The sequence below is a fragment of the Pelophylax lessonae genome (assembly GCF_965119305.1).
Source record: "Pelophylax lessonae genome assembly, chromosome: 6".
NCBI lineage: Eukaryota > Metazoa > Chordata > Amphibia > Anura > Ranidae > Pelophylax > Pelophylax lessonae.
This window is the reverse complement of record NC_138773.1, coordinates 211,724,657-211,751,663: the sequence shown is the minus strand read 5'-3', so window position 1 is coordinate 211,751,663 and position 27,007 is coordinate 211,724,657. Positions and strand designations below refer to the sequence as shown.

Sequence of the window (27,007 nt, the reverse complement as noted above, 5' to 3'; positions counted from 1 at the left end):
GAGAGTGATAGGGACTGAAGGGGTTAACTGGGGGTGATCAAGGGGTTTAAACTTTATTAGGGGATAGATAGCGGGTGCCCTAACCCTATTTGGGCCTAACGCAAGCGCAAATTATGGTCACAAGTGACACTTTTACAGTGATCAGTAAAAGATCTGTATACCACTGTATATAGTGTTCACTGTGAGGGGTTTGGGGGGTTATCAGGGGTAATCAGGGGTGATCAAGGGGTTAAATGTGCCTATGTGAGGTGCGTCAGTGTAGTGTTTGGTGGAACTCACATTTTTGATGTCTCTCTGTCTTCTCATGGAACCGAAAGGGCTCCAGAAGGGACAGTTACATCACTTCCCCTGCCTGTGTTTATATTACACCAGGCAGGGGACATAATGCCATTGGCTGGAACCGATCACCAGATCCAGACCAAAAATCATTGGTCTGTATCTGGTGACTGATCGGTTCTCTGCCGAATCAGACCAGGATCAGCTTGCGGGGCCGTGATCGCGCCCGACGTAGGTCTACGTCGCTGGACGGAATTGAGCCACTTTGCCGCAGTACCAGCTCAGTGAGCGGTCGGCAAGTGGTTAACCATGCAGTTTGTACACAGCGCACCTCTGAACTCTGCAATCTGTATTTAGCGCACTTGTGAGCTCTGCACACTGCGTGCTCCTAAGTATCTAAGTAGATACATAGTCTTGTAGATACAACCGGCCCTTTGAGTACAACCCTAATGCTGATGTGGCCCACAACGAAATTGAGTTTGACACCCCCGATGTACAACATTGCAACACAGAGCTTTAAATTGCCAGCAAATGACATCACCCTACTGTCTTTTTAATTTTTTTAAGAAAAAATGGTGCACAGGCCCAAAACGTTCCCCAAAACACATTGCAGATCCCCAAGGGTCTGTTATTTATTGTACAAGACCTTTGGAGGGGCCTGCGTCCCCCACCTTTTTTTTGTTTTAAAGAAGCCAGTAATTAAGTTTTCTTTCCTGGCAACCTAAACTGTGCCACTTTTTAACTTTGCACTTTGACTGTAGCACATCCTACAATAAGAATGAAAAAAAAAATTGTGTTGAACCCTCCCACCCCTCAAATGCATACTAGAGCCTTTAATTCTGATATAGATTTTAGGTTGGACTACTGGAAAAAAATGTGTGGTTCCCCCTACAATCCATACTAGACCCTTAATGTGATCACGCAGCCTGGCTGGCTAGGGAAAGGTAAGGACAAGCATTCACCCCCCCCCCTTCCCCCCAAGCCATGGGCCTCTTCCTAACAAACCTGGACCAGTGGTTGTGGGGGTCTGGAGGCTGGGGGCTTATGGGAATCTGGAAGCCCATTTAATAATAACCACCCCCAACATGAATAAAGTTGGTACATAGTACCCCTACTTTTTATTCACAAAAAAAGATGTCCCCTAGAAAAACACCCAATCAGCAGACAAGTCCTATATAAAAAAAAATAAAAACCCTGAAAAAATGTCCCTCTCTGAGGATAGCAGGGACATTATTGCCCAAATATGTCTATGTGGCCTTATTTAGGCAATGATATAACCTGCTCTATTTTCCTCTCATTTGCTTACAAGGCCAGAGATTCCCAACCATGTAATTGAATGGGTCAGTTGATGTCAGTGTTTGGTAAGGTGCAAGCATCCACTGCTTCCTTAGCAACCATTGACAGCCAGAAACTGTCACAGAAACTGTCACTTTTGTGCACACCAAACCCTTTGAGATCATTTCAATTAAACAATGTTTCTTTTCTTTTTTTTTTTTCCAAAAACAATGTTTATTTTCTTTTTGCCATGTCTACATTGAAGAAATGTTTCCGGTCATCAGCTATAAAAGTGATATGGAGAGGATAGTGGTTGCATTATGCTCATGTGGCCATATATAGTCAATGATGTAACCTGAACTATTCTCCGCCCATTTGCTTACATAGCCAGGGATTCCCAATCATGTAAGTGAATGGGTTGGGTGATGTCATTGGTTGGTAAGGTGCAAGCCCCGACTGCTTCCTTGGCATTGACAGCCAGAAACTGTGACAAAAGCTGTCACTTTCATTCACTACTAACGCCCTGAGCTCATCCCTATTAAACAATGTTTATTTTATTTTTGCTTTGTCTACATTGGAGAAATGTTTCCTCACTTCCTGTCCTGTCAACCACTAGGTAAATCTCCCCAACAAAAACAGGGGTGGAAATTATAACCTATCCAACCCCGCAACCTATCTAAACCTGATGATCTATCCAAAATAAACACAACAGTTTAGGCTATAGTCCCTGGTAAAACCTTGGCATAATTTATTTTCTCTAAAATTACCCCTAAATCTCAACTCCAGGATATTTTTTATTTCTTCTGTGTCCGCCACATGTTGGATGCTGGGTAAAATGGTAGACGTGCATGTGCGGGTAAATGCTGATGCACAGAAGCATCAGTGTTTACAAGAACACAGTCATTCACTTATATGGCAGCCTTTATGCAGTAATTGCAGGTCTCTGGGTGTGGGAAAGCTTCAGAAAATGTATGCTAGGCATAAAAAATGCCTATAACTGTCCTAGTGCATGAATCGTAAAACAATTTACTTTACTCACTATTTACTTTCACTGTCTTTAGAAAAGCTTAAGGCACAGTTGAGGTCTTACACCTTTTTATCTCTTTATATTTCTGTGACTGATTGCGTGGAAATATTCTCTCAGTAAAATGCTCTCTTTAGCTCTTTAGCTCTCCTCTCCCACTCCAATGCTCTATGCTACCCCCCCCCCCCACTACCAGACGGATACACCTTACTAACCAATCAATCTGTGACTGCTGTCCCTCTCTGCCAATCTCATCACTGGCTTCCCCTACCCTATTATATACAATTCAAAATACTAACCACAACATACAAGACAACATCCACAACATTGCCTCCAGCAACATCATCAGCATCATCTCATATCACCAAAATCCATCCTGCTCTCTAGCTCCCTTGTTACCTCCTCCCATGTTCACCTCTAGGACTTCTCCAGAACCTCTCCCATCCTCTGGAACTTCCTGCCACAGTATGTCCGGTCAGCTCCTACCCTGTCCGCCTTTAGGGGATCCTTGTCAGCCCATTTATGTTACAGTGGCTGATTACAGAGTTCACTGGGTCTAACTGTGATTCCAAACACCTCACCGAGTCACCTCCATCAGATCATCCCCTGCAGCTATTACCTTTTTTACCACCCCCTCCTTCAGATTGTAAGCTCCATAAGCAGGGCCCCCTCCTATTCATTTTGTATTGAACTGTATTGTAATTATACTGTCCCCTTTTTTTGTAAAGTGCTGCATAAACTGCTGCACTATATAAAGCCTGTATAATAATATTATAATAATAGCTGAATACCAGTCAAACCCCTCAACACAAGCATCCTCACACAGACTTGTATGGCAAAAGAAGAGAGGGTCGTGTCAGCCCATTTATGTTACAGTGGCTGATTACAGAGTTCACTGGGTCTAACTGTGATTCCTATTGAACTGCATATTCATATGACACATATATATATATATATATATATATATATATATATATATATATATATATATATATATATATATATATATATATATATATATATATATATATATATATACTGAATATGAATATGCAGTGTACAGCTTGTATAACAGTGTAAATTTGCTGCCTCTTGAAAATAACTCAACACGCAGCCATTAATGTCTAAACCTCTGGCAACAAAAGTGAGTACACCCCTAAGTAGAAATGTCCAAATTGGGCCCAAAGTGCCAATAATTTGTGTGGCCCCCATTATTTTCCAGCACTGCCTTAAACCTCTTGGGCATGGACTTCACCAGAGCTTCACAGGTTGCCGCTGGAGTCCTCTTCCACTCCTCCATGATGACATCACAGAACTGCAAAAAATTGGCAGAACCCAAGCTCTGCTTTCCGTAAGGCAGACTTTACTGGCATGACCAAGAGACCAAATAGTAAAAAAAATGTGTAATTTTTATTTTTATTCTTTTACAGTGCAGCTGCAACAGGACATGCATAGATGATGATTTTTTTCCTGAAAGAGGTACAGACAAAAAGGTGTGTCAGCACAGGAGATATATATTTCTTTGGTTGCATCTCTGTATCCCTTTGGATGGGATGCTCATAGATGAACACCTATGGCAGGTTGACCCAATACAGGTGGTCCTTAGATTGCAATATATTTTTTTGACCTGATACACACCCATCTAGCAGCCCCCCTTTCTTGTTAAACACAGAAAATTCAGGGTGGCGGTTGTAAAAATATGTTATTCAGGAAAATATCTGCTTGATATCCTTGATGACAATGGCTCCCCCGGTGGGTCTGTGAAATTTTCCCCATGCACGTGTTCTCAAATGACAAATTTAAACAAAGACTGATCTACAGCCTGGTCTTGATAAAGCGAAGGTCTGCGAAACGCGTCGACCCATTGGCTATATCAACTTTCTGTCACTGGAACAGGGTCATCTCATGGGAATCAAAAGGGGGCTATAGGATCATCCCTGTCTCCCCACCAGGAGCAAGTGTCCTTTGTTCCAGTTCTTTTTCACATGTCCTGTTTCACTGGTTTTATATTTTGTATATTGTGATGTTCTTGTCAGATGTTCATTGTGGAAATATCTTTTATATGTCGATATATGTGTTTTGTCCTAAAAATAAGTATTGAATAATAAAAATTACACATATTTTTTTACTATTGAGTCTCTTGGTAGTGAAAGTAAAGTCCGCCTTACGAAAGGCAGAGCTGGGGTTCTGCCAATTTTCTGCATACAATTAACTGGATGTGGAATTTTATAAAGAACTACTTTATATCAGACATCACAGAGCTGGTGGATGTTGAAGACCTTGCGCTCCTCCACCTTCCATTTGAGAATGCCCCGCAGATGCTCAATAGGGTTTAGGTCTGGAGACATGCTTGGCCAGTCCATCGCCTTTACCCTCAGCATCTTTAGCAAGGCAGCGGCCGTCTTTGAGGTGTGTTTGGGGTCGTTATCATGTTGGAATACTGCCCTGCGGCCCAGTCTCTGTAGGGAGGGGATCATGCTCTGCTTCAGTATGTCACAGTACATGCTTTGTGCACTGGTGCAAGGTCATGCTGGAACACAAAGGGGCCATCCCAATACTGTTCCCACAAATTTGGAAGCATGAAATTGTCCAAAATGTCTTTGTATGCTGATGCCTTAAGAAGTTCCCTTCACTGGAACTACCCCTTCACAAGCCCAACCCCTGAAAAACAACCCCACACCATAATCCCCCCCCCCCACCAAATGATTTTGACCAGTGCACGAAGCAGGGTCTTTTAGGGTGGAGGAAATTGACTGGCCTTCCCAGAGTTCTGACCTCAACCCGACAGAACACTTTTGGAATGAATTCGAGTGGAGACTGCGAGCCAGGCCTTCTTGTCCAACATTAGTGCCTGACCTCACAAATGCGCTTCAGGAATAATGTGATAAAGAAATTAAGTGGGTGTGGCGCTGCTTATGCTGGATGTATTGCAATACTCATAATAATAACTTATACATGCTATACATAAAAATTAATAGTTTAAAGCAAATAAAAAAAAATAAATATATAAACCTATGTGACTCAGTGATAAAGTGACATGTGCAAGAAAACTTTCAATATAAACCATTAATACTGATATATGCTTGCACACAATATAATGACAGTCCTAAAATTTGATATTGCACGGAAATCAGAGAAAAGAAAAGGATGCTTTTACAAATTGTTCATGCCGGTGTCTTCACAAGTGCTCCCCCTTATGTACCGCACTCACCAGAAATCTCACCCAACCAAGGCTGCATGTGTGACCTAGGGTTGATAGGACACTGCACCTTATTTAAACCAGATGGTGTAGCAATATGGCACCGCTCGCCATTATGTCAGAGTGACGAAAGGTGTAGGGCAGAGCCACAGCGTCATTGCATCACTTCCAGTTTCGGTTCCGTGGAGTGCACCGGCATTCCAGACTTCTAGATTCTCTCTTTTTACTGCTTTGCTTTTATTGCTCAAATGTAAGTGCACTACTAGCTTCTTATTAAAAATGTAAACCACGGAATTATGCTATGGATGTTTCATTTCCCATATACTGTATGTATGAGACTTTGGGGGTAACTGGAGCATAAGAATATAGTGTGTCAGCCACCCATTGCGAAAAGGAGATTACATACAGCCACTGGTGCTGTGAATACTGAATACGCCCTTGGTGGGGAGAGCTTTCCGGTGAGTGCGGTACATAAGGGGGAGCACGAGTGAAGACACCGGCATGAACATTTTGTGAAAATACCTTTTTTTCTTTTTTCTAAATTCCGTGCAATATAACATTTTAGGACTGTCATTATATTGTGTGCAAGCTCACCTCACTTTTGCGCTATTAAAGTCATAGAGGCACTAAGACTATTAATGGTTTATATTGAAAGTTTTTTTGCACATGTCACTTTATTACTAAGTCACATCAGTTTATATATTGATTTTTCGTGATTTTCTTCAAACTATTATTTTTTATGTATAGCACGTATAAGTTATTCATTTGGTGTATACACTGAGTAGTGCAATACACCCAGCATAAGCAGTGCCTCACCACTCTAACTTTCTCAATCACATATACTAACATCTACCTAGGTAGCTGTTTAATTGGAGGAAGCAGCTTCATTTCACTACTTCTTATCAGTCTATTTTTTGCTTCTGGAAGAATGGTCAAAAATTCCCATAGAAATACTCCTAAACCTTGTGGACAGCCTTCCCAGAAGAGTTGAAGCTGTTAAAGCTGCAAAGGGTGGGCCAACTCAATATTAAACCCTATGGACTAAGACTGGGATGCCATTAAAGTTCATGTGCGTGTAAAGGCAGGTGTCTCAATACTTTTGGTAATATAGTGTATCTGTGTTTCTCCAATTGAGCTTTAAAGCTTAATAATGTACCACAGTTAGAAAAAAAGGCATGTATGCTCTCTCTAGGGTCAATTTGCACGTAAGCCAGTGCCAATATGTTTTAGGATTATGGACATAAACCAGAGCATCCCAGGGAAACCCACACAGTCATGTGTAGGAAATATAAATTCTGTTTAAACAGTCCTGAGGAGGTATTGATCCCAGAATTCCAGCGCCACAAGGTAAAAGTGATGACCACATAGCTTTTGAACAGCCCATAAGACCTAAAAGTATTTGCTGAGGTGAGAAACTGCAACCAAAATGTATGTTTTAACTGCAAGTTCTGGAATATGAAATACTTTCCAACTTTAATACGGTCCTGAACTTCAGCCCAGGTCTTTTGCTAAGATAGAAGATCGGTGCCAGTTTTAAATGTGTAATTCATGGCAATAGAGAGGTTTTTTCATTACATCTGTTTCCTGAATGACTCATTACAGCAAAGTACAGTACCAAGTCAAGACATACAAGCTGATTTAAATCAACCAATCAGGTTTTTAACAATGGATTTATTGAAACAAATTTTTTTATACAATATTTTTGTATTCGTTTATTGTGCTTTACTGAAGTGCAGGACTAAAGCCCCGTACAAACGCGTCGAAAATTGGCAGGGAATTTTCGGCCAACGTCCATTCTGCCGATTTTCGACTTGTTAGTATGATGCTTCCGACAACCAACTCCGACTTTTTGGCCGAAAAAAAATCTGGTGTGCAGGCTGTAAAATTTTTTGTTGGCTGTCAACACAACGGCCGATTTTCGTGCAGTCAGTACAGATTTCGACAGGGAAAAATCTGATGAGCAAGTCTGGGCATGCTCAGTGAAGAAAAAACACAAAGAAAACAAACCAACACATGACATCACTTCTGAAGTAGAATTTTGTTGGCCGAGAAAATTCGTGTGCAGTCTAGGCACATTCCAACCAACAAAAAACAAAAGTCAGACGATCGGTCGGCCGATAATCATTGCGTGTGTACGAGGCTTCAGTTCTCAAATCTGCTTTCATTCCATCATAGCTAACTGCAGTTCCAACTAGTGGGCTATGAATAGGGGTAACAGTAATTGCAAAAATGTTCTGTATCCTCCCCTTTCCAATTACCCTCCCCAATAACCCTCTTGAACCCTCAAACCAAACCCAAATCCCCTACTTGAAGCACAATTTCAGTATCCCAACTGACTCCCAGGAATGCATCATGACTGCATCAATAGAGATGGCCTTGCGGTTCGCCCGACGGTCGGTTCACGGCAAACTTTGGTCGTTCACTGTCCGCAAATCATGCAAACATATGGCGATGTTCGCGGTGGCCATATTCTTTTACATTGTGAAGAACTTTGACCCATTACACATCCATCAGGTGGTACAGGACAGCCAATTAAGACATTTCAGCACATGGACATACCCCCTACCTTATAAATAGACCTTACCTGGCTGCCATTTTACATTCTGCTTTTTGTCAGTGTAGGGAGATATTTGCTGTGTGGAGCAGAGACAGATTGTTAGTGACACAGATCACTCGGTTATAGGTCCACAAAAGTCCTTTTAAGGACTGGTATTTGGTATAGGTGTACTATCTATATTCTGCTTTTGTCAGTGTAGGTAGAGGTTTGCTGTGTGGAGCAGGGACAGACTGTTAGTGAGTGACACAGATCGCTCGGTTATAGGTCCACAAAAGTCCTTTTAAGGACTGGTATTTGATATAGGTGTACTATCTATATTCTGTCTTTTGTCAGTGTAGGGAAAGGTTGCTGTGGGGGGCAGGGACAGACTGTCAGTGCTGGTTCACACTGATGTGATGCGGTAACACTGCAAATATATCTGCGTGTTCCCACATCGCATCCGCAGCACAGGCAGTTCACACTGCCATATGCCATACGCCGGGGGTGTCAATTCAAAGTTAACGACACCCCCAGCTCAGATCGCATATCACAGTGCAATCTGACAGTTCGCACAGAATAGGATCGCACTGGTGTGAACCACCATGCAATCCGATTCTGCTGCGGACCAAAAAAAGGGTCCTGTGCATGTTCACTGCGATTGCGGTGTGAATTCAGGCATACAATCTGTATGGCTGAATTTGCACCGCACAGACATCGCATGTCATTTTAGGAGTAGTGCGCTCCGAATTACATGCGATCTCTGTGATTGCATCAGTGTGAAACTGCACTATGTGCCAACTAACTTCACACCAGTGCGATCCGATTCTGTGCGAACTGTCAGGTAACACGCAGATATATTCACAGTGTTCCTACATCGCATCAGTGTGAATCGGCACTGAAAGGACTGATATTGGTGTACTATTGTTTGGTGTGCAGTATATATGGGTATAATACACTTACAATATACTTTCTAATATAGAAAGCATATTATAGTGTATTTGGATACTGCAGAAATTTTGCCTCTTTCGCTGCGTTAACTCTGCTACACACAGTGACAAAAGTTACTAGAAAATATTTTTCATAACTGGTGTGATAAACTAGTGGCCCCCCAAAACGACAGATTGGAGAAGGGTGTTATACTTTCATAATAGTGTATTTGGGTACTGCAGAAATTTTGCCTCTTTTGCTGCATTAACTCTGCTACACACAGTGATAAAAGTTACTAGAAAATATTTTTCATAACTGGTGTGATAATCCAGTGGCCCCCCAAAACGACAGATTGAAGCAGGGTGTTATACTTTCATAATAGTGTATTTGGGTACTGCAGAAATTTTGCCTCTTTCGCTGCGTTAACTCTGCTACACACAGTGACAAAAGTTTCTGGGATAAAAAAACGACAGATGGAAGCGGGGTGTTATATACCTTCTTCCACATATACTGCGCTTCTCTAGAGACTTTTGTCACAGGATCATTTAAAAAATGACAGGCAGAGGAAAAGGCAGGCCCTTCCGCCCCACAAGGGTGGTAGGGGTAGGGCAGGAGCACCAGGCCGGAGCCAAAGTGGGAAGTTGCAGAAGGTGCGTTCGATTACGTCAAAGGACGCACCAGACTTGGTTGAGTGGCTCACTTAGCCTTCCTCTTCTGCACCCTCCTCATTCTCTCTATCTGTACCCTCTTCACTCTCTGCTGTGTGCACCCCCAAAGACACCATCACCACCATCATATACCCTCCGCTTGAGTCACAGGAATTATTTTCCGATCCATCACAAGACATTTACGATGCGCAGCCATTCTCGGCATCGGATCAGGAAGAGGAGGAAGCAACAGCCACCACTCAGCAGTCTGACAACAGTACCCAGATCAGCGCAAGGAGGTTGGTCCCCGCTGTTGCTGCCTACTCCGAGATCTCTAATGTTAGTGGTGGGGAAGGTGACGTAGATGATGCAGAGGCACAATTTCTGCTGTACCCAAATACACTATTATGAAAGTATATTGTTATATAACACCCCCGCTTTAATCTGTCGTTTTGGGGGGCGACTGGTCTATCACACCAGTTATAATACTTTTTTCTAAATGCGTTTGTCACTCTTTGTAGTTGTAGTATCGCTGCAGAACCACTCACCAGTCACAATGCTGCACAATACAAATCCACTATAATATGCTATATTCTATATTCATCCAGCATTGCAACTTACTCATCTTCCTGCTCCTGCTCCTCGACGGCTTGATCCATGACACGACGCAATGCACGCTACAGAAAGAAGGCATAAGGTACGATGTCACTGACCAGTTTAGTGATCTCATCAAATGGCCGCAGAAGTCTGCATGCATCGCGCATGAGCAGCCACTGGAGCGGTGAAAAAAACCCAAGCTCCCCAGAACCTGTCCTCCGCAGAGTTCGTACAGGTAGTCGTTAGGCTGCTCCAGCAGAAACGTGCAGTTATCAAGCATATACAAGGTTGATTTCCATCGCGTCGGGCAGTCAAAAATAAGACGTCTGACAGGCAGGTTGTGTCACCGCTGAATGTCAGCAAGGCGAGCCATGGCTGTGTAGGATCTTCTGAAATGGCCCGAAATTTTCCTGGCCTGCCGCAAGACATCCTGGACCCCAGGGTATTTGACAACGAATCGCTGCACGACCAGGTTCAGGACGTGTGCCATGCATGGCACGTGTGTAATTTTGCCCTGTTTCAGCGAGCTCAGCAGATTGGCACTGTTGTCGCACACCACTTTACCAACTGTCAAATTGAGCGGTGTTAGCCACTGATCTGCCTGTGAATGCAAAGCTGAAAGGAGTGCAGGACCAGTGTGGCTCTTGGCTTCCAGGCACAACTGATGCAGCACAGCATGGCAACGTCTCACCTGGCATGTCGAATAGGTTCTGGGGATCTTGGGTGGCGCAGTGGAAGAGATGGTAGTAGCGGAAAAGGAGGAGTCAGCCGAGGAGGAGAGCGAGGATGGAGTAGGAGGAGGAGAAGAAGAGGCTGGCCTGCATGCAATTCGTGGCGGTAAAACCAAATCTACTTGGGTGCCACGGGTTACATGCTTGACGGCTGTCAGAAGATTCACCCAGTGGGCAGTAAAAGTTATATTCCTTCCCTGCCCGTGTTTGCTAGACCACGTGTCTGTGGTCAGATGTATCTTGGTACCGACACTGTGTGCCAGAGATACATTCACTTGCTGCTGAACATGGCCATATAGCTCTGGGATGCTCTTCTGCGAGAAATATTTCCTTCCTGGGACCTTCCATAGTGGTGTTCCAATGGCCACAAATTTTCGAAAGGCCTCCGAGTCCACCAGTTTATATGGCAGTAGTTGGCAGGCTATCAGTTCCGTCAAGCCAGCGGTCAACCGTTGGGCAAGAGGGTTATCCGGCGTCATAATTTTTTTACGCTCGAACATTTTGGCCACGGAAGCCTGCCTTTTTCTAGAAAAATGTTAGGACTGCATGATGGAAGGTGGAGTTGGGGACAATTAGGAGGAGAGAGGAGAAGGAGAAGAGGCTGGACGGTGAGAGCCTGGAGTGTGGGTTCTGACGGCGTTGCTCCCACTGGGCTCGGAGATTGGAGTCCAAGTGCCTTCTTAGGCCCCTTTCACACAGGCGGACCGTTCAGATCTGCCTGTCCGTTTTTTTGGCGGATCTGAACGGTCCCCCATGCATGTCTATGGGGCATCGGATGTCAGCGGAGACATGTCCGCTGACATCCGATCCAATCCGATCCGTCAAATCTGGACGGATGGAAACCCTATTTTCTATCCGTCAAGTGGATCACCCCTAGGTGAGTGTTGGGCTTACCGCGACTTATGCGTTGACAGCAAAGGTTCCAGCATCAGGGAACGCATAGACCGAAAAGGTGTCTGACTACATCGGGTGAATAGCCGATGTGGATGCTCTGAGAAGTGATGAACCCCTGGACTACTGGGTGGGCAGGCTTGACCTCTGGCCAGAGCTTGCACAATTTGCAATGGAACTGTTGGCTTGCCCCTCGTCCAGTGTCCCGTCCGAAAGTACGTTCAGCCCAGCAGGGGGGATCGTGACCGATAAGCTCACTCGCCTAGCTCACGACAGTGTTGACTACCTCACATTTCTAAAAATGAATGAGGCATGGATCTCGGAGGAATTCAACACATGTGACCATTAGACCATGTTTGATTCATATTCCTTATGACAGGCCACAAATATCCGCCACCACCCATAACAATTCATGGTCCCTGTCTTAGGTAAATACAGCGGCATAAAAGGCCTTTTATGTCCGTTTATTGCCTCATTGCTACAGTCTATCCCAGCTTCACACAGCAACCTCTCCCTACACTGTCAAAAGACTTTTGTGGACCTATTAGCTAGCGACTTGTGTCACCATACAGTCTGTCCCGGCTCCAAACAGCAACCTCCAGCCACAGAATACAAAGTTCTTTGCTTTCAGGTGAACGCCTGTGGGCTAATTTTCGGGGCCTGTACTGGCCGACACTTACTTCTGTATCCTGTGAATGCCTAATGTACCTCCAGCCACAGAATACCAAGTTCTTTGCTGTCAGGTGAACGCCTGTTGGCTAATTTTTGGGGCCTGTACTGGCCGACACTGACTTCTTTATCCTGTGAATGCCTAATTTTTCAGACTGGCATTGAAAATCAATGGGTCTGTAAACGTTCCACTAAATTGTGGAACGGATGCGGACCCATTTTACAGACGTGTGAGTGGACCCTATATGTATTTGACATGTATTTACTGGCTGCTGTCAGTTCTGGCTAAATTAGAAAAAAAAATATATATATTTTTTGGCTGAAAAAAAAATAAAAAATTTTATGGCAACTTTTCCAATAGCAATACTTCTGGTCAGTGTCCATGTTGTGGGACTATGTGTGCACAGCTAGTAAGTATTTTTTGGCTGCAAATATGACCTGAAGGTTTTTAATGTTCGCCTGCCATTATAGTAAATAGGGTCTGCCGCGAACTTGCAGTTCGCGAACATTTGAGAATGTTTGCGGATGGCGTTCGCGAACCGCCCCGTCCAATGTTCGTCCATCACTATGCATCAATACTGAAGTTGGATATTTGTAATCCATGTTTTTCTATGTAAAGGACTAAACATAGATGGTAGAATGCAGGACATGCCTCACCTCTCCTACACATTAAAACTATATGGCACAATTATAGTAAAGTATTAAAAATTCAATGCACTTTTCTTTTATGAAAATGCCTAGAAAACACATAGGTATGTAGAAGGTCTTAGTTCCAGTTCACATAGATAAACATTCCCAAGCACAATGCCCCCACGCTAAGGAAACATAAATCTATGCTCCACTGTGGAATCAGGAGCCCATAGTAGTGCCAGTTACTAGTTTCAAAATCACACTATCACTGATAGCTACTGGTCTCAACCAATTGTCAGGTACCAATCAGCGTGGTCCCCAATCATGTGATCACCATGTTAGCTATGACATCTCATGACTTATGTAAGTATACAAACCCTGCAGGCTGCAGCTGTCAGTGAATTTCTTTCTCGGTACATTTCCTGTGCACAGGGAAACAGATACTTTATTTAAAGACAGTATAAGGCTTAAAAAAGTAAATAAAATACTATATATATATATATATATATATATATATATATACAGTATCTTACAAAAGTGAGTACACCCCTCACATTTTTGTAAATATTTTATTATATCTTTTCATGTGACAACACTAAAGAAATTACACTTTGCTACAATGTAAAGTAGTGAGCCATTAATGTCTAAACCGCTGACAACAATAGTGAGTACACCCCTAAGTGAACATGTCCAAATTGGGCTCAAGTAGCCATTTTCCCTCCCCAGTGTCATGTGACTCGTTCGTTTCACAAGGTCTCAGGTGTGAATGGGGAGCAGGTGTGTTAAATTTGGTATTATCGCTCTCACTCTCTCATACTGGTCACTGGAAGTTCAACATGGCACCTCATGGCAAAGAGCTCTCTGAGGATCTAAAAAAAAAGAATCGTTGCTCTACATAATGATGGCCTAGGCTATAAGAAGATTGCCAAGACCCTGAAACTGAGCTGCAGCACGGTGGTCAAGACCATTCATCAGTTTAACAGGACAGTTTCCACTCAGAACAGGCCTCGCTATGGTCTACTAAAGAAGTTTAGTGCATGTTCTCAGCGTCATATTCAGAGGTTGTCTTTGGAAAATAGACGTATGAGTGCTGCCAGCATTGCTGCAGAGATTGAAGGGGTGGGGGGGTCAGACCACACACCGCATCAAATTTGTCTGCATGGCTGTCATCCCAGAAGGAAACCTCTTCTAAAGTTGATTCACATGCCCACAAACAGTTTGCTGAAGACAAGTAGACTAAGGACATGAATTTCTGGAACCATGTCCTGTGGTCTGATGAGGCCGAGATAAACTTATTTGGTTCAGATGGTGTCAAGTGTGTGTGGCGGCAACCAGGTGAGGAGGCCATGGCCATAGGTTGTGGTTTGTATGGTGCTATTGAATCACTTACAATGGTTCTGTGTGAATTATATAAAATGTCTGCAACTTCATCTTCATATTTGAGTAAAAAAAAACTACCCATCCAGCTTCCTTAGGGTTAATAGGTGCATCATATTATAATACAAATTACAAGGCAAACAAAAAATTGCAGAAACATTCTTGCCAGAGCCAGACGACTCATCCACAGTCAGCATTTCTGCGTTCGGAACATTTGCCTTTTTCTGTTTAGAGAATTTTTAATATCCCAGGAACTGATTTGCATTTTAAAATGAGCTGTTTGACCTTGGATCTACCATCTGTACGTGCAACCCTTCAATCCCCCCCCCCCCAAACTTTACCATAAAGCCTGTATGTATAAATGTTTAATGAATGAGGCCCTAAAGGTTTGTGAAGATTCCAGATTTATATTCCATTAAACCTGATTCTCGCAGCCTAATTAGCTGGTAATTTCACCCTTGCTTGTACTATAAACCATTTTATGTTCAATAATAATAATAAAATCTCTGTAAACCTTGTCCCTTTATTAATAAACATTATGTGCTTCTGGCTTTTAAGAAAAAAAGTAATGAATTGCTTGGCTTGTTATTCCAACCTATCAAATGATAGCTGTTTTATCCTGCATAGGAAAAAAAAAAAAACGAACCATTGATTGGAAATATTCAGGGGAATCTGAAAAACAATACAAATTCTAAGTGAAATTGACAAGACTGTTTTTTTTTTTCACATTCTAACATGAGGCTACAGATCTGGATTTCACCAAGGTCAGCAGTCTGAAAACTTTGCTGTTTTGAGTTTTGACTTTCAAACTAAGCATTTCGTGATGTTTGGCATTTTTCAAGACGGACTACGCTTTCTGTGTAATCCGGACCACCTTTCTCCGTGAATTTGGCATGATACACGTAAAGGGAGTTAAGAACTGTGTGGCATATACATTGAGGGCATTAGAAGTAGTTTTGTTTACTTTTCTCTCTTTAATAACCCTTCAGAAACACAGATTGCAATGACTGATACCAGCTACTCAGCTCTATTAGTCTGCCCATTTTCCCATCTACTGTGACATTGGTGAAACTGGATTCTTTAGCTGTAATTTAGACCATGGAATTGACAATGGTATGGATTTCATTTTTTAAGCCTCATACACATAAAAAAAATACCTATACAGAATTCGTTGGAATCTCTACCACTCAATATATGTTTTAAAGTCAAATTCTATTCACTAAAATACATATAACGACAACAGTGATTTCAAACAAGCAATATTTTGAATCTAATGCTATTAAAAATGTCTGGTTTCATCAATCATCCTATTTATAGGTAATAAGTGAAAAAAACACCCCAGAATTTATGACTTACCATAAAATCTATTTAATGGAGTACATTAGGGGTTATGCAGCTGCACTCAGGAGGTTGGACAATCAAAGCTGTACGACAGCTTCAATCCCAGCATGCCTCAGTTTTGTAGCAAGCAGTAGTAGGAGTGGATCACAAAAACAGGGTAAAGGAGCCTGTGTTTCCTAATGAACTCCAAGAAAACGCTTTTATGGTCAGTCAAAAATCCTGTTTCCCAGATTGTTTATTAGGGAGACTGGGTGGAGTCTGAGAGGTAGGGATGTCCTAAAACAATGTCATTGAGGAGTGGACAACACAACAAATAAAATGCTGAGAAGCCCAGAGTACCCAAAATTTAACAAGGAAGGCTTAATAGAGCTCACATGCCCATTTTAGAGCCTTACAGTTAAAATTTGCTTCAAATTAGGGCCAAACATCCTCCTGGTAGGAAAATTGAGAAGGAGACCAGTTGGCAACTTTGAAAATTTGAGATAAAGATGGCTGATGCTAAAAAGCCAAAGAAGCACTAACAGACCTAGTGGAGTGCAGTTTAACAAGAAAAGGAGGAAACATGTTCTTAACTGATAAACTCAAATGATAAGCTGCCTATTTCACATACAAATAGTGGAAGAAGATGCAGCCTGTTGTTTAAAGTATGCTTCAAAAGGGACGAAAAAAGAGTGTCAGTCAATATACTGTAAGTGAGGCAATAGCTGTGAGAAAACTCCAGCAGCTCTCATTACATCTGGGCAATAGGGACAAAACTTGAAATGTCTTGGAACAGGCTAGAGAGAATGGAGCATAATGTCCTGGTAGAGGTGAAAGAAAAAAAAAAACACTTTAGATTAAAAAGGGCTTAGTCCTGAATGCAACCTTATTCCTCCATAACACAAAAAAGGGTTCTTTAAGGGTTAATGCAGCCAACTCGGAAACTTATCTTACTGCGGTAATGGCAACGGAAGGGTCAGTTTGTAAGTAAGTGCAGACAAAGGAATATCCCTGATAGGGCCAGGCAAAGAATCAGTCCTGACTGGAGATAAAACATATTTTAAAACATGGAGAATGTCCTGGAATAGGAATTCCTTGCCTTGCAGCAAGCCAAATATGCTTTCCAGGTACCATTGTAAACTTTAAAGGAGGTTGATTTCCTAGCTTTGAGAAGATAGATAGGCCCATTTGGATTGTTTCTGTTGGACAGGTTGATGTACACACGGGCTGAACGTTGGCCGCTTTCTGCTGAACAGATATTTGGCCCATTTCATTTACTTGATTGATTTTTGTGTGTCTAGAAAGCTAATGGATGACCACCAGCTCTTCTCTCTTTGTAGAGAAGGAGTGTCAGAGAAACCTTCAGCTGCAGACTGGTCATCATATGACAAGCACCACATGACTTCCACATGACTTCCTGGCTGCCTATAAAAGCTGAGCAAGTGCTCAGAATAATTGCTGGTTTGTCTTTCAGCTTCCTGTACATGAGTTCCTGTGTGATCATTTACCTGCTGTGACCCGGATTGACCCTGACCTACTCTGCTCTTCTCCTGGACCCGACCTTTGCTTGTTTTACGGACTTTGCTTTTGCTTACCTGTGTTTGACCCTCTGCCTGCGACCCGGATTTACCTTCAGTCTCCTGTGCTTTGACCTTCTGCTTGTGACCTAGTCTTGTCTCCTATCTCCAGTGCCTTGACCCTCAGCCTGTGACCTGGATTGTCTGCTTACCTGTGTTTGACCCTCAGCCTGCTCCGGACTTCTTCTGCTGGATCCTGATCAGTCTCTGCTTCAGTTCTACAGGACCTCCACGCAAGCTCTACCTGCCTGCTGGTAGCTTGTGCCTCTTTGTGCCATCCACCCTCTGTATCACCTCCAGAGGGGCGGAGTGCGCTTAGTCGCAACAGCGAACCGCTCTCGGCATCTCGGCCTCGGTGAGTACCTCTATTCTGATAGAGAAACAGTGATATAACATTATCAGATACCAACATTGTGTTGGTTAACCAAAAAGTGTAACTATACAGTATGATGCAGAACACAATAAAGTTGAGTTTTATGTGAGAAGATTGTATGGAAAATGGAAAAAGAGAAGTTGAAAGGAAAATAATGAAGTAGAATAGATTTACCTCAGCATGTGGAAAGGGAAGTTAGGGAGTAGCATCATTAAAACATGATTATGAACAGCGAGATTTCAAAGGATCCCATGTGGTGTTAAAAAGAGCCATTTTATCTTTCAGTACGCTAGTTAGTTTAGCTTAATCTCGAATACTTTGGCCACCTAATGCGAAGAGAGGACTCATTGGAGAAGACCCTGAGGCTGGGAAACATGGAAAGAAAAAGAGAATGACAGAAAACAAGATGGATTGATAGCATCATTGAAACAATGAACATGAAGTTAAGCAAGCTCCAGGAGGCAGTGGAGGACAGAAAAGCCTGGCGCGTTATGGTTCATGAGGTCACGAAGTGTCGGACACGACTAAATGACTGAACAACAATAACACACTAGTTAGTTTGCCACTTATGATCCAGTTGATCTTTGTTTTTACTGTTATAATATTATCAAAACAGTTTTCCAGGATTTAGCTATGGCTATTTTAGCAACTAGAAAATATACAAAATCAATGGTTGAGGTATCTCAGGTAATGGAGTAGACCATTTTATAAGATCTTATGTAGAATATCTATATTTTGGGGCATGTCCATCATATAGACTTCCTATCTGTCCACAGTTTCTGAAGCAGTAGGGGGAAACATAAGCAGCCAATTTCGATAGATTGGCAGGTACCATGCGTCATCACATCAATGCATTATAATTTGACTCAATTAAAAATGTAATTTCAAGGTATGGTTGCCTACTCTTGCCACTGTTGTATGTCAATGAGTGCTCCTTTTGCCCTCTATGTCAATTTGTGCCATAGTTTGTAATTTGAGGTAATTAGGAGGGAGTATATAGCCAAAATGTTACCTCAGTTGTGAGTGTCCTCTCTGCACACACTCAAAGATTTATTTAAAGGTAATATCCTCAGTTTTTTTTTTTTTTTGGCTAAAGTTCATAAGAAGGATGGCATTTGTGCATATCAAAAAAAACCTCAGAAACCTCAGAAATTGAGGTTTGAGTTTGTCTTAAAGTAACTTTGTGGTTTTGATACCTCTGGTTGTTTTATAGTGACCAATTTATATAAGACCTTTATTGATCTACCACTGAAGAAGGAGTACGGCAAGCCCTGGTTTAAATTCAGGGATTCCCCAGAGCTCCTAGTGGTGGAGATGGATTTTGCTGCATATTAGTACCAGGTCGCTGTCCTCAGAATTGCCCCGCAAGGAGGTGAGCAGGCTGAAGTCCAGTAGCAGATATAGCAAGTAGGGATCAGGCAGAAGCGTAGTCAGTAAACAAGCCAAAGGTTGGTAACAAGTAGTTTCAGGTTGGGATCAAGCAAAAGCACAGTTGAGGAACAAACCAAAGGTCTGTAACAAGTGGTTTAAGGTTGGCATTATTCGGAAACGCAGTTGAGGAACAAGCCACAGGTCAGTAACTAGGGGTAGCAAAGATACGGGTGACAGCAGGCGTAACAAGGGTGAGATATTGGCTGGAGAGAGCATAATAATCTGTTAGACAGGAAGTGCAGAAGGCATGGCTTAAATAGGAAGTTAATGGAAATAGCAAAAGGATTAAGGTTAAGAAGAAACAAGACACAAGGCAAGGTTGTCTAAGAAATGAGGCAGGGGCTGTCCAGCATCTTGTGTGACTCAGCAAGAAGAAATACTGCCAGACACAGCAGAGGTTGCAGGTTCAGATCAGGGTCCTGGCAGGTGGGTATCCAATTTAGCATATTACCTTTTATTTTTTAATGGATAACCACTTAGGTGGTTTTGGTTTCATACAGTTGGCAAAGAGATGTCCCTGTGTTCTGATTTATGTTATATTAACATGTAGGGATCTGATGCCCTCTACTGTCTGTAGGTGGCTCTGCCGCCTAATGTTTACAGAAATTATTTATGCACATCACTTCTTGTCTCTGTGTTTCTGGGTCAGAAACCCCAAAAAGAGGAAGTGGAGAAAGAACTGAGCCACATGTCCTGATACACACAGGAGCTACTACTGCTGCTGTATTTTCACCAGACCAGAAACAAAGACTATTAGGCAAGTATTCCAATGTTTTATTAGTCTAACTGCAGCTGCCAATAGCTTCTTGAGTGTGTATCTAAATCCTTGTGACAGGCTTATTTCTGTCCTATTGATATCTCACATGCACAGTGCCAGATAACTAGGTCTGTGCTACTGTATGTGTGTAGTGGTCACCTTCCAGTAAATTAGTAGGTAAGCTCTTTTTTTTCAGTTCAATTCAGTATTTCAGTTTGTATACAGCTACTGTTTTTTTTTAGTTAACCGTGTCCCTTCTGGTCTGGGATTCTATAGCTAGCTCAGGGCTCAATAACCAATAAAGGCTAGAGCCAGGTTAGTCACCTGACAACCACTTATGGTAGTTAGAGGTCTAGTTGCATGTCAGATTAGAAACTAGGAAGCACAGAAAAGATAGGTTGACTCTGAATTCTCCTGCCACACCACAGTTTTACACAGAAGCTGTGTTTCAGGTTAGTTGGATAATGGCTTGAGAGTTTCCCCATCACTGCAGATCTTGTCTTCAGGTCTCCAACACCATGATCATCCTTAGGGGTCCCTGCAACCGGGCTTTGCCGCAACATTCATCTAGAGGAATCTTTATTAATATATAAATATAACTTCTATATACTGTATACCTGGGCATATAGACAAGGTAGGACTCTTATTGTACCCTTTGTTAATAATACCTGTTTGTACAAACCCAATTCCAAAAAAGTTGGGACACTGTACAAATTGTGAGTAAAAAAGGAATGGACTAATTTACAAATCTCATAAACTTATATTTTATTCACAATATAATATAGATAACACATCAAATGTTGAAAGTGAGACATTTTGAAATGTCATGCCAAATATTGGCTCATTTTGGGTTTCATGAGAGCTACACATTCCACAAATGTTGGGACAGGTAGCAATAAGAGGCTGGAAAAGATAAATGTACATAAAAGGAACAGCTGGAGGACCAATTTGCAATTTATTAGGTCAATTGGCAACAAGATTGGGTATAAAAAGAACCTCTCAGAGTGGCAGTGTCTCTCAGAAGTTTAGATGGGCAGAAGATCACCATTTCCCCCAATGCTGCAGCGAAAAATAGTGGAGCAATATCAGAAAGGAGTTTCTCCGAGAAAAATTGCAAAGAGTTTGAAGTTATCATCATCTACAGTGCATAATATCATCCAAAGATTCAGAGAATCTGGAACAATCTCTGTGCGTAAGGGTCAAGGCCAGAAAACTATACTGGATGCCCGTGATCTTCGGGCCCTTAGACGGCACTGCATCACATACAGGAATGCTACTGTAATGGAAATCACAACATGGGCTCAGGAATACTTCCTGAAAACATTGTCAGTGAACACAATCCACCATGCCATTCGCCATTGCTGGCTAAAACTCTATAGGCCAATAAAGAAGCCATATCTAAACATAATTCAGAAGCGCATGCGTTTTCTCTGGGCCAAGGCTCATTTAAAATGAACTGTGGCAAAGTGGAAAACTGTTCTGTGGTCAGATGAATCAAGTTCTTTTTGGAAAAAAGGGACGCCATGTCAACCGGACTAAAGAGGACAAGGACAACCCAAGTTGTTATCAACGCTCAGTTCAGAAGCCTGCATCTCTGATGTTATGGGGTTGCATGAGCAGCTTACACATCTGGAAAGGCACCATCAATGCTGAAAGGTATATCCAAGTTCTAGAACAACATTTGCTTCCATCCAGATCTCGTCTCTTTCAGGGAAGACCTTGCATTTTCCAACATGACAATGCCAGACCACATACTGCATCAATTACAACATCATGGCTGCGTAGAAGAAGGATCCATGTACTGAAATGGCCAGTCTGCAGTTCAGATCTTTCACCCATAGAAAACATTTGGTGAATCATAAAGAGGAAGATGCGACAAAGAAGACCTAAGACAGTTGAACAACTAGAAGCCTGTGAAGAATGGGACGAAACTTTTTGGGCCATTACCACCATCATGCTATCCTTGGTTGTTTTGCACTCAGTGCTACTGCCATATTATGAACATCATTTATTGCATGCACCTGACCATTGGGACACGCACCCCAGTTTGTTTTCTCCTACACCTGTCCCTGACCTTTTGCCCCTCCCAGGGCGGGGTCCGGGTGGTGTGGGCGGTGGCCACTGGCTATATAACTTCCTAGGAGTGCATGGTGGGTCAGTGGCGATTTTGACTCTGAGGAAGAGGTTCCTCCCTCGAAACGCGTAAGCCACATCAGGTTTTGAGGACGCCATCACGCTATCCAGCAGTAGAGAAGTGTCCTGGAAGCGAGCGGTGCCCATTTCCTATATGCTTGTTCATATGCTACATTTGTGAGTATATTGTACGCTACCCTTCTTTGATTTTAATAAACTTTTAAGTGGTAATGCACAAGGTTGGTGCGCTCTTCTCTTGTTGTTTTCCATTAAAAACTTGGGTCCTGAAAACCAAATGGTTTGTGTGAGGACAACTGCTGGCACTGACCTAGTGGCAATGTCTGCGGGATTCAAACCAGTCGGAACATAGTTCCATTGTTCAGGTCTACTGTTTTTCCTTATTCTTTCTACTCTGTTAGCCACATACGCATAGAACCTTCTCACACTGTTGCATATATAACCAAGCACTACCTTGCTGTCAGTGTAGTACTTAATCTGATCGATTTCAATGTCCATTTCATTTTACAGTAATTCTGCGACTTCAACAGCTAGGGTTGCACCACACAATTCTAATCTTGGAATAGTGTGAGCAGGTTTTGGAGCTAACTTGGCGCTTCCTAGTAGAAACCCGACATGGGGTCTCCCGGACGGATCTATGATCTTGAGATAAGCCACAACCCTATGGCTTCAGTAGATGCATCACAAAAGATGTGAATCTCTTTCCTCAGACTTCTTGAAACTGAGGTGGGTGAATAGCAGCGTGGGATATTAAGTTCTTCCAGTACCTTCAAGGAGTTTCTCCATTTCTCCCATTTAGGCAGTAGGTCTACTGGCAGAGGGGCATCCCAATCTGTCACTCTCTCAGTAAGCTGACGAAGTATGGATCTCTCTTGGATGGTAACTGGAGTCATAAAGCCTAGGGGATCGTAAAGGCTGTTAACAGTTGACAAGACTGCACGTCTGGTGAATGGCTTCTTAGCGTCAGAGACTTGAAAGGTGAATGTGTCTAAAGTTACATTCCAGAGAAGACCGAGACTTCTTTGCATGGGCAGGGAATCTACTCCCAAGTCCAAATCCTTCAAATCCTTCAAATCCTTAGCGTGATCTTCTGGATTGAAAGCCCTCATTACTTCGCTGCTATTAGATGCGATCTTATGAAGCCTCAAGTTAGCAGTCTACAGGAGCTGTTGGGTCCTTTTTATCAAATTGACGGCTTCTTCAGGTGTTGAGAAGGATTTTAGGCCATCGTCTACATAATAATCTCTCTCAATAAATTGCCTGGTGTCAGATCCGAATTCCCTTTCACCTTCCTGCGCTGTTTTTCTCAGTCCATAAGTTGCCACGGCAGGAGATGGACTATTTCCAAAGACATGGACTCTCATGCGATAATCTATCACCTGATCATTAATGTCATTGTTGCGGTGCCACAAGAACCTGAGATAATTTCTGTGGTCCTCTTTGACTATGAAACAGTGGAACATCTGTTGGACGTCAGCTGTCAGGGCAATTGGTTCCTTCCTGAACCGCATCAACACTCCTATAAGGTTGTTCGTTAGATTTGGACCAGTTAGAAAAACGTTATTTAGAGAGGTTCCCTGGAACTGAGCGCTTGAGTGAAAGACTATTCTGATTTGCCCCAGTTTACGAGGATGGTAGACTCCAAAGGATGGAAGCTACCAGCATTCTTCACCTTTCTTAAGGTCTGGTGCTGGCTCAGCGTGAAGGTTATCTAAAATCTTCTGCATGAATGCTAGAAAGTGCTCTTGCATCTCAGGTTTGTTACGGAAAGTTTTCTTAAGTGCAGCAAATCTGGTTAAAGCTTGTTCTCGATTGTTAGGGAGAGTAAGCCTTGGTACTCGGAAGGGTAATGGAGCTACCCAACTGTTGGAATTGTCCTTGAAGAACTCTTCATCTATAATCTTGATGAACTCCTTGTCTTCGACTGAAGGAGCAATCTTGTTGTCATCACAAGTAGTCTGGTACACTGAATCACCAAAGTCCTTTTGAGAAGTGAGCTTGCAGTTAATACTTTGAAGTGCTTGATATGGAACTTCATTTTTTTAAATTAAGTCTTTCCTTCATATAATAGTGCAATGGACGTTTCATCAATGGATAGGTAACATTAGTTTTGTAGGAAGCTACATCCAAGAGCTTGTGAGATTGGTCTAAATAGACTTCTCCTATTATCACCCATCCAAGATCAAGTTTCTGGGCCTGAGGAGCATCATCTGGACCGTTACATAACTCTCTTATTTTATGAACTCTAGGAATGTCCCTCCCTAGTAGAATCAAAATCTTAACATCCTTGTTAAGTGGTGGAATGTAGTTAGCAATGTGGCTCAAATGAGGGTGATGACGTGCAACCTCTGGTGTGGGGATTTCTTCTCTGTTGTTCGGTAGCTGACCACATTCGATTAGAGTTGGAAGAGGAAACTCTGTGTCCTCATATTCTGACACAACTATGAAGCCATGGGCTCTTCTTCCAGAAGTATTGATCTTTCCTGGACATGTCTGCAAGGTATAGGACCAGGTCTCTCCTTGAATGTTGAATAGGTCAAAGAATTCTCTACTGGCCAATGAGCGATTGCTCTGATCATCGAGTATGGCATACATTTTTATGGAATTTTGTGGACATCCTTCAGGAAAAACCCTTACAAGACATATCTTGCTACAAGACTTGCTATGAAGCCCTTCTCCACATACCTCTGTACACCTTGTGGTTATGGGTTTGGCATATTGCTCAGTTTTCTCCCCGCCATCATCTGATGTAGTCTTGGAGTTGCTGCCACGTGAAGGTTTCCTTTTGAACAGGCCTGAATGAAGAGTGTCCACATGTTTGGCACTGTTACAGAGAGAACATCTGATGGCGATCTACAGTCTCTAGCTAAATGATTGGAGGATGCATAACACTTAAAACAGATATTATGCTCTTTGAGAAATGACTTGCGTTCTTCAATAGGCTTGTCCTTAAATGCACGACATTTGGAGAGAGAGTGTGGCGCATTATGAATAGGACACTGTTGATTAAGATTGCTAGCTTTAATGTCTGTAGCTAAGACGTTGGATGCTATCGCGGTCTTCCTCACAGCAATAGGATGCCTTATATCCTTGAATTTACTGTTGGTGGCAATACCCCTTGAAGTAGTTAAAGGAATGGTGGTTGTATCTGGATAGAAGAAGCTTGGATCTTGCAACCTTCCGCACAAACTCTGCTAAATAAGAAAAGGGAGGGAAGGAAACATGATGCTCATACTTATACTTTGATCCTACACTAGTCCACTTTCCCTGAAGATAACTGGGCAACTTTGCTACAATAGGATTTACGCCCTGAACAGTGTCTAAATTGCTAAGACCTGGTAAACTAGGATCTAACTTAGCAATTTCAAGTTCATGAAGGAGGTCACCTAACTCTCTAAGCTTATGATTGTCCTTAACAGAGATCTTAGGAAAGTCGTTTAGTCTCTGGAATAAGGCAGATTCAATGACTTCGGGGCTCCCATAGTCTTGTTCTAGACGTTCCCAGGCAGCATCAAGGCCTGCTTTAAAGTTATAAATGTAGACAGATTTAAGTCTCTTTACTTGTTCTGAAGATTGACGCCCCAACCACTTTATTAGTAGTAAGTCAAGTTCTGCTTGAGGTTCAATGTCCAAGTTCTTGGTTACCGCCTTAAATGTAGATCTCCAACTCCTGTAGTTCTCTGGGCGGTCATGAAATCTAGACAGTCCAGTTGTAATCAACTCTCGTCGAATCATATACTTGCTGAACTCTGCAATGTCAGTGCTTTCAGTTTTTATAGCCACAGGGGGTACTGATGGTGCGCCGTCTAGGACCATGGTTGGTATATGATGTTGGCTGGTAGGTGGAGAGAAAGGTGTTGCAGATGGGTTTAATCTAGGTAAGAGTCTGTCGTCTGAAGGTCTCTGAGCATTTGAAGTTAAAGAGAGCTGTATTAAAGGGGGTATAGAGTTCATTCTATAGTCTTCTGCTGTGCCCTTGTAATCTCTATGCACATAGGGTTGTGGTGGCACATGAGCTGCGTAGGTTGATTCACTTGATTTTGTGACATGCGGTAGTTGTGTGTAAGGTTCTGGCACTCTCAGTGCCTCCTATCACATCATTTCCGGGTGCGTTCCATCTACCTAGATAGATGAAGCACATATAGGTGTGTTTCCCTTTAAGAGTGCTGTCATCACTGAGCGCCGGACTGAACAGCTATTTAAATCACCAGCTCTCACTCACATGTGTTCGTTCAACCTGCTTTGTGCCTTGATGCTAACCTGTCTTGAAGCTCTCATGCTTGCAAGCATACCTCGCTGTCGGAACCACGCTGCGCTGATCCCTGTATCCCGCTACCGGATCATCCGCTCTTGACGAACCTCTCCTCTGCTACATTGCTACTAGTGATAAGTACCCCACAGGGGAAACCTCTATAAACCTTCATACTAAAGCTTACACTATCTAGCTCTGCATACTAAGGACTATTATTACATCTGCATTATCTAAGATTGCTAGCTCTTGAGCCTACTACCATTTGCTCTTGCACTGGGTTGGTCTCTCCTGTATGTTCACCTGCTACTCTATCATCTGCTACCATACATGATTGCTAACCTATCTGCATCCCATCTGCTACTATCTT

The 27,007-nt window shown here is 42.6% G+C and overlaps 1 pseudogene across 1 annotated transcript in view; it reads right to left on the bottom strand.

The window, feature by feature from the left end:
- The window catches only part of LOC309558715, a 74,047-nt pseudogene extending 50,196 nt beyond the window's left edge, over nucleotides 1–23,851 (bottom strand). The window contains exons 1-2 of the transcript in view: nucleotides 23,501–23,851; nucleotides 22,663–23,015 (exon numbers count right to left, since the gene is read on the bottom strand). The product of the transcript in view is annotated as an uncharacterized misc_RNA (transcript). The remainder of the gene's footprint in view (nucleotides 1–22,662; nucleotides 23,016–23,500) is intronic.
- Nucleotides 23,852–27,007: the final 3,156 nt, after the last annotated feature.